The sequence below is a fragment of the Elephas maximus genome, chromosome 10, assembly GCF_024166365.1.
Source record: "Elephas maximus indicus isolate mEleMax1 chromosome 10, mEleMax1 primary haplotype, whole genome shotgun sequence".
Taxonomy (NCBI): domain Eukaryota; kingdom Metazoa; phylum Chordata; class Mammalia; order Proboscidea; family Elephantidae; genus Elephas; species Elephas maximus.
Window position 1 is genome coordinate 64,589,526 of NC_064828.1, and position 8,047 is coordinate 64,597,572.

Here is an 8,047-nt window from a genome sequence, read left to right on the forward strand (position 1 = left end):
TAAGAGAAGTCATATGGAAAAAAAATGATAACTAATTTTAAACCAACACACTGAAGGGTTAAGTCACTTGCCAGGGTCACACAGCAAGGAAGGAGGTTGGAACTGGGATAGGAATGCAGATGTCCAATCAGTGAGATCTTTGTTTTATATGATCTGCCTCCATCACCTGGGCCTCCCACCGCCACCGCCCCCCCCACCACCAATCTTTCTCCCCCTGCCCCTTGGCCTCACTGGCCAACGTGCTGTCCCTGGAGCACACAGTGAAAGTTTCTCTCTCAGGGTCATTGAACTGACTGTTGCCTCTACCTGGAATAAATGTTCTTCCACAGATAGCCATAGATCACGTCCTCCCTTCTTCACCTCCGACATTTTCCTCCTGTGACACTTTCACTGTGAGGCTTTCCCTGTACACGCTTTCTAAAATTGCACATACACACACAAAACACTCCCCATTCCTTTCCCTATGCTATTGTTTTTCCACATCAATGACCTTCTAACATACCTCAAGACTGGCCCTCCCAGGGTTGTGAGTTTCAGGAGGACAGAGATCTTTGTATGCTTTGTTCACTGGTGCCTAATGCTATGATATCTTAGAGTTGCCAGATACACCACACATTTGGAATTGTATCTTATAGAGATTTTAGGGCCTTCCTCTGTTTTTATTTACTTAGGATAATCTTGTTTTAATATGGACATCTTTAATTAATGAGATGGATTCCCTGGATGGCACAACAGTTAAATGCTCATCTACTAGGCTAAAGGATGGCAGTTCGAGCCTAGCCGGAGGCACCTCGGAAGACAGGCCTGGTAATCTGCTTCTGAAAACCATATGGAGCATTTCTACTCTGCACATGTGAGGTCACCATGAGTTGGAATAGACTTGACAGCAACTAACAACCACCACTACCATCATGTTCCCATTAGGGAGAAAGAAACCAAACACATTTACAACTATAAACTGTTGTTTATATTTATATGGTTTACTTTGAAAAATAAATATGTGGTTATTTCAGCATCAACTTAATGATAATTTTAGGTATCATATGAGAAAATGATTTTGTCCAAAAGAAAACATCAGTATATCCACCAGAGGTCCAGACCTATGTGGTAATTATTTGATTTTGTGGGCTTTGGCAGCTTCCTCAGAATCATGAATTTATTCTTAACTATACAATAGCTTGATCAAGGTACTAACTCTTTCTAAACTTCTTTTCTCACCTATAGCATGAGGGTAGTAGTTGCCTACCTCACAGAATTGCTGGAAGAATCAAATACTTAAAGCAATGTCCAACACATCGTAAGTGCTAAAATATGTTAATTGTTATTATTACCATTACAGACATTTTAAAATGAAAATCTGATCATGTGATTAGAAGCCCATACTTTCAACTCTCTTCGGTTAAAACCTTTCTTATCATAAATAAGACAGACACACACACTAACCAAAAAAAAAAATCATGTTTATGTTCACCTAATGAATTTGATAGATATTACCAACAAGTCTGAATTTGACTGGAGACCCTGAGGAGCCCACTGAAGCCAAAGGTAGTTAATCGAATCTACATCTGTGTTTGCGGTGAGAGATTGCCAAAGAAGTAGTAACATGAGCAACTGTCCTACCCATCCCTATACCAACCATCCAAACACATTTGGAGGCATTTCAGGCTCATCTCTTCCCCAAGACAGACTCATCATTCACCCCCTCATTACATTCAGGTATCTCTGCAAATGTCACCTCCACCGAGAAGTCTTCCCTGACCTATATAAAATATAAAATAACTCTATAAAGTCATCCCCTCGCTCTCTTCCCTTCAGTCTGTTTATTTTTCATTATACTCCTTACCACACTTCTTACTACCTGGCATTGGTGTGTGCACGTGTGTATGTGTAGTGCGTGTGCATGTTTATTATCTCCAAGTAGAAAAAAACCCTCCATAATGGCAACATCTTTTGTTTACCATTAGAACAATATTTTATATAGTAGGTGTCCAGTAAATAGTTATTAAGTGAATTAGTGAATTAATTGAATTGTCAGCTAAGAGTTTAAAGACAAATGATGCTAATTTTGAATTGAGTCTTTAGAAAAATGAAGTGTTCCCATATTTGCCAAAGATTTACAAGAAACAGAAATCAACTTCTGTACAGTTCATGGAAAAAAAAAACTTCTCAAAAGTAGCTTGCATTACACAGCTCTTAATACATTTTTATAAAAGCATATATTTCTGTATTATTTTCTGTTTTTTTGCGATTGATTTTTTTTTTTTTTTTACCCTTACGAAATAGGTTTCTAGGAACAGAATACCATTCTATAACATTGCATTTATAAGACCCAAGGGTTCAACCTGTGACTATTATCCTGGGTCAATTCATTTCTAAGTCAGCGGTTGTCCCACGTCATGGCTCCCTATCATCCCCAGATGTTGTGAATTGAATTGTGTTCCCCCAAAATATCTGTCAACTTGGCTAGGTCATGATTTCCAGTATTGTGTAGTTGTCTACCATTTTTGTCATCTGATGTTATTTTCCTATGTGTTGCAAATCCTTTCACTATGATATTTATGAAATGGAATAGTGGCTGTTACATTGATGAGATCTACAAGATTAGTGTCTTAAGCCAATCTCTTTTGAGATATATAAGAAAGAAGCAAGCAGAGAGACATGGGGACCTCATACCATGAAAAAAGCAGTGCTGGGAGCAGAACATATCTTTTAGACCTGAGGTTCCTGCCCTGAGATGCTCCCAAACCAAGGGAAGACTGAAGACAAGGACCTTCCTCCAGAGCTGACAGAGAGAAGAAGGCCTTCCCCTGGAGCCAGCACCCTGAATTTCGGACTTCTAGCCTCCTGGACTGTGAGAGAATAAAATTCTCTTTATTAAAGCCATCCAGTTGTGGCATTTCTGTTATAGCAGCACTAGATGACCAAGATACCAGGTTAGATCCAAGCTTCTTAGAGTGCAAGCAAGGACAGACTGGGTCTGCTGTATCCCTCAGCCTCATCTCATGCTTTTCCACCCCAAGGTCTCATCTCGGTGCTGAGAAACAGTTCCACTTCTCCATGCCTTGGCTCTTGCTTTCCCATCAGTCTGTAGTACCTCGACTTGCCTGTTTGGGTTGGCACCTAACCATTTTCAGTCTCTGAGGTAGGTATTACTGACCTCTCCTCCTATCTTTACCTTAATGAAAATCAAATGAATTCAACGTTCTGATCAATAATATGCTTGTAACCCTTTGCAAAGACTGACTAGAGCATCTAAAACTAATTCAACCCTTGCTTTCTCTCTGAAACTATATACACCACTGAAGGCACATTTTAAAAGTTTTCCTTTTAATTTTCTAAAAGGAATTCATCTGATTCCATCCATCCATCCATTCATCCAACTGTACCTTCTGAGATCCAAATTATGACAATATAACATGCATCACATTAATATCTATGGAATTGAACCATGGCACAAATCTATAAAATAATCTAAATACAGGTAGGAAAATATACCTCAGATTAGTTATCTCCCTGCAAATAATCTTACAAACATTATTCAATTTTTAAGAGAAAAATAAATAAATAAAGCTTAACACTAATTCAGTAAGATGTATCTCTGTGATCTCATTCTATCATCTTTTAACTCACCAAGAGCTTTACTTAAGGAAGCCTAGTTTGGTCAGTCACAAAATTATATATTGCAGGAAGATTTTCAGGGTATAAATTATATCTTGAGGACACCTGGAGATGCAGTGGTTAAGAGCTTGGCTGCTAACCAAAATGTCAGCAGATTGAACCCACCAGCTGCTCCTCAGGAGCAAAATGTGTCAGTCTACTTTCATAAAGATTTACAGCCTTGGAAACCTATGGGGCAGTTCTATTCTGTCTTATGGGGTCACAATGAGTTGGAATCAACTCAATAGCAATGTTTTTTTTTAATCTCAGAAATAATGTTATTATACTTAAATACATTGTTTTACATAAAATTTTCTGAAGGCAAAACACAGAATAAAACTCATATCTGATAATCATTTGCTTTTCTTTGCCAAAAAGTGATACCCCAGGGATTAAGACAAGAAGCTGTGGTTTGAGTTTCCTAAAAATTTAAAACAAGAAGCTGTGGTTTGAGTTTCCTAGGAATTTAAGACAAGATTCAAAATAGTAGTGACAGGATTCCCATTCATAGTGACCGTATAGGACAGAGTAGGCCAGATATATAAAAAATTTTTAGTATCCATTCATGATAGGCTTCCATTTTAAAAATTTATCCACCTAATGTTTTGTTTTGCATTCAGACTATTTATTTTGAGTGAAGAATTCTATCTTTACTTGAAAATTAAGCAGAAAAGAAAAATTAGCAAATACACGCCTGAGAAGAGAGCTTGTACTTTTACTGTGAAGAGATCACGACGATTATACCTTGTTTCCAAACATAAGTAAATAAAAGAGTTCACTGAAAGAATTCTTCTCTGGAAATGCAAGAACTGATTAAGAGTATTCTTTGGAAATGCAAGTCCCATGAAAATCGAACATACACATGGAAATCCTTTGTTTTTATTTTTGTATCCCAACTATTTCCAAAAAGGATTTGAGGAAAGTTACAATGGTAAACCGTATAAACAATACAGTAATTATGCATTTAAGGTAGTACAAAAACAAAAAAACGGCTCTTTCCTTAATACCATATTACTCATCTTTTGTGTAGATGATGTGGTAGACATTTGTTATCTAATACTAATAAGGACAGAAAAAAAGTTCCGTTGTCAACTCTGAGGGACTCTGGAAAATATGATGGACAATGTTCAATGTTAGAATAAAAGAAATACTTTTCAAATGAAGCCCTAATAGACTTTTCTTAAAAAATTAAAATTTGGCTTAACGAAGGTATTCTGTATACAGCCAAGATGATGTGATAGACACAATATACTTTCTGACGATCTAGCAAGGCAAGTGTGGTAGCTTTTTACTGTGTCAAAGTAGCTAAGCTAGATAGAACTATGTTTCCCAGAGTTCACTTCTCTGCATGGGTCTGGGTTTGAGTTGCCCACAAGAGAAATTTGTGTCAAATTTGGAGGGAAGAAGTGCTGCAATGGCCATGTTGAGGCTCATAAAATTGGTGTAAAGTCAGGCACTACTGCATTTCATGTACATTCTTGTAATCTGTTGGCTTATCTGTTGGAATGGAAAGGCCAGTTCACCTGCTTCCCCAGGCCATAGCCAGGCCTGTGTTGCCTCCAGCAGGAGCTAGATTTCCTCCTTGAACTTGTTTGAACCCTGGGCCAGGTTCATGTGCTGCTCCATGAGAGCTCAGCAGGCCTTCTACAGGTCACATGCATCATCAAGGATGCATTAAGAGCCTAATAAAAGATATCCTAGACTGACAAAGGAGATCCTAGAAAAAAGATAGCACAGTCATTAAGACTTATTTGGCTTATTTCTCTCTTTGGGGGTATTTTTAGCCTCCTACCATAAGCAGGGTTTGTAAGGGTGAGCTACCAACTTTCCCAAGAACACCGTCTTTTAGGCCAAGGAAAACAAATGGTACAAAGATGGGGGCTTATTCTAGAAAGATCTTTGTAGTACTCACAGAATAAAAGAGGCAGCTAGTCTCCATGGTTTAGACAGGTTATCCCCTGAACAGTACAGGTTGTTTTTTTATTCAAAAAGGAATGTGTATATATATATATATTCCTTAAACAAAAAACAGAAATAAGAAGTGGACTAGAGGATTACAGAAAGGAAGACAAATTGTTTGTAAATAATGATTGTCTACATGGAAAATTCAACAGACACTGTAAGAAAATTATAAGAATAACTTTTTTTTTTTTAGGTTCAGTAAAATTGTTAGAAAGAAGATCGATTTGGAAAAATCTACAGTATTCCTATGAATCGACTCAATGGCAATGGGGTTTTTTTTTGGTTAGAGTGTTCCTATATACAAACAAAGCAAATGAGAAAAATACAATTTTTACAAAAAATTCCACTCTGTAAGGAACAAAAACTACTATAAAGTACCTAGGAAGTGCTTTATCACACAAAAGATGTGAAAGACCTTCATGGAAAAAGTTATAATGCTTTACTGAAAGACATAGAAGACTAACTAAATGGAAAGATATACTATGGCCATGAAGGGGAAAACTCAATAATGTACAAATATTAATTCCCATCAAATTTAATCTACAAGTTCTATACTATTGCAATCAAGATTTTTTGTAGGTTTTTTTTTTTTTTTTGCAGAACTTCACAAAATGATTCTTAAAATTCATGTGGAAGAGCAAAGATCAAGAATAGCCAAGTGTAATAGTTTCCTATTGCTGCTATAACAAATTACCACAAACTTAGTGATTTGAGACAAGAAAAACTTATTACCTTACAGTTGAGGAGATTAGAAGTTCAAAATGAATCTTGTTGTTAGCTGCCATCAAGCCGGTTCCAATTCATAGCAACCCCACGTACAACAGAATGAAACTCTGTCTGGTTCCACACCATCCTCACAACAGTTGCTATGTTTGAGCCCGTTGTTGCAGCCACTGTATCAGTCCATCTCATTGAGGGGCTTCCTCTTTTTCGCGGACGCTCTACTTTACAAAGCATGATGTCTTTCTCCAAGGACTGGCCCCTCTTGATAACATGTCCGAAGTAAATGAGACAAAGTCTCACAATCTCACTGCTAAGGAGCATTCTGGCTGTAGTTCTTCCAAGACAGATGTGCTCATTCTTCTTGCAGTCCGTAGTATATTCAATATTCTTGACCAACACAATACTTCAAATGCATTGCTGGGCTAACATCAAGGTTTATACCAGATTGCATTCCTTCTGGAGGCTCTAGGAAAGAATCTGTTTCCTTGACTTGTCCAGCTTCTAGAAGCTGCTCGTATTCCTTGGCTTATGGCCACATCACTCTGACCTCTGCTTACACCATCATATCTCCTTCTCTGACTCCGACCCTCTTACCTCTCTCTTATAAGGACCTTTGTAATTACATTGGGCCCACCTAGATAATCCAGGAAAATCTCCCCATAAAGAGGAATAAAATACTGATAAGTGCTATAAAATGAATGAGCCTTAAAAACTTTATGCTAAGTGAAAGAAGCCAGGCACGCACACACACACACAAACATACTGCATTACTCCATTTATATGAAATATTTGGAATTGGCAAATTCATAGAGGCATAAAGTGGATTAGAGATTGCCAAGGGCTGGGGGAGGGAGGATTGGAGAGCGACTGTTTAATGAGAATGGGGTGATACAAATGTTCCGGAACTCAATAGTGGTGATGTTTGCACAACACTGTGAAGGTACTAAATGTCACAGATGGTAAAATTTTATGCTATGTGTATTTTGCCACAATAAAAAAAAGCACAAATCATAAATTGTATACATTACAATGTAATACTCTTATACAGTAAAACACATCATGAATAAAGTGAAAAGACAACCACAAACTCTAAAATACTTTTGCCATCCATGTTGCCCCTCCAAAAAATTAGTATTTACAATATAAAAATAAATTCTATAAACCTATAAGAAAATGCAAATAACACAATGAAAAAAATAGGCCAAGGATACAATTAGATAATTTACAAAAGAGAGAAACTAAATGTTCCCCCCTCAAAAAGTATGAAAAGATGTTCAAACTCATCAATAATCCAGAAAATGTAAAAGTAAAACATTTTGCACCCTCTCAGAAAAGCAATACTTTAAAAGTTTGATAAGATCTACTGTTAGAGAGTATATGAGGATATAGGACCTCTACTGCCGATAGGAATGCACACTGAAACAACTTTGGAAAGCAATTTGGCAGTATCTAATAAAGTTCAAAATCTATATGTCCTAATCCACAGCCATCGAGTTGATTCAGACTCATAGTGACTCTATAGGACAGACTAGAACTGCCCCTATATAGTTTCCAAGGGTGTAAATCTTTATGGAAGCAGACTGCCACATCTTTCTCCCTTGGATGGCTGGTGGGTTCGAGCCACTGACCTTTTGGTTAGCAGCCTAGGCTTTAATCACTGTGCCCCCAGGGTTCCTTGTCTATATGTCCTACTGACCAGCAATTC

The 8,047-nt window shown here is 37.4% G+C and overlaps 1 protein-coding gene across 1 annotated transcript in view; it reads left to right on the forward strand.

The window, feature by feature from the left end:
* The window catches only part of PTGDR (prostaglandin D2 receptor), a 100,590-nt gene extending 97,707 nt beyond the window's left edge, over positions 1-2,883 (forward strand). The window contains exon 3 of the mRNA XM_049897818.1: positions 1,225-2,883. The gene's annotated coding sequence lies outside the window, so the exon portion shown is untranslated. The remainder of the gene's footprint in view (positions 1-1,224) is intronic.
* The last annotated feature ends 5,164 nt before the right edge of the window (positions 2,884-8,047 follow it).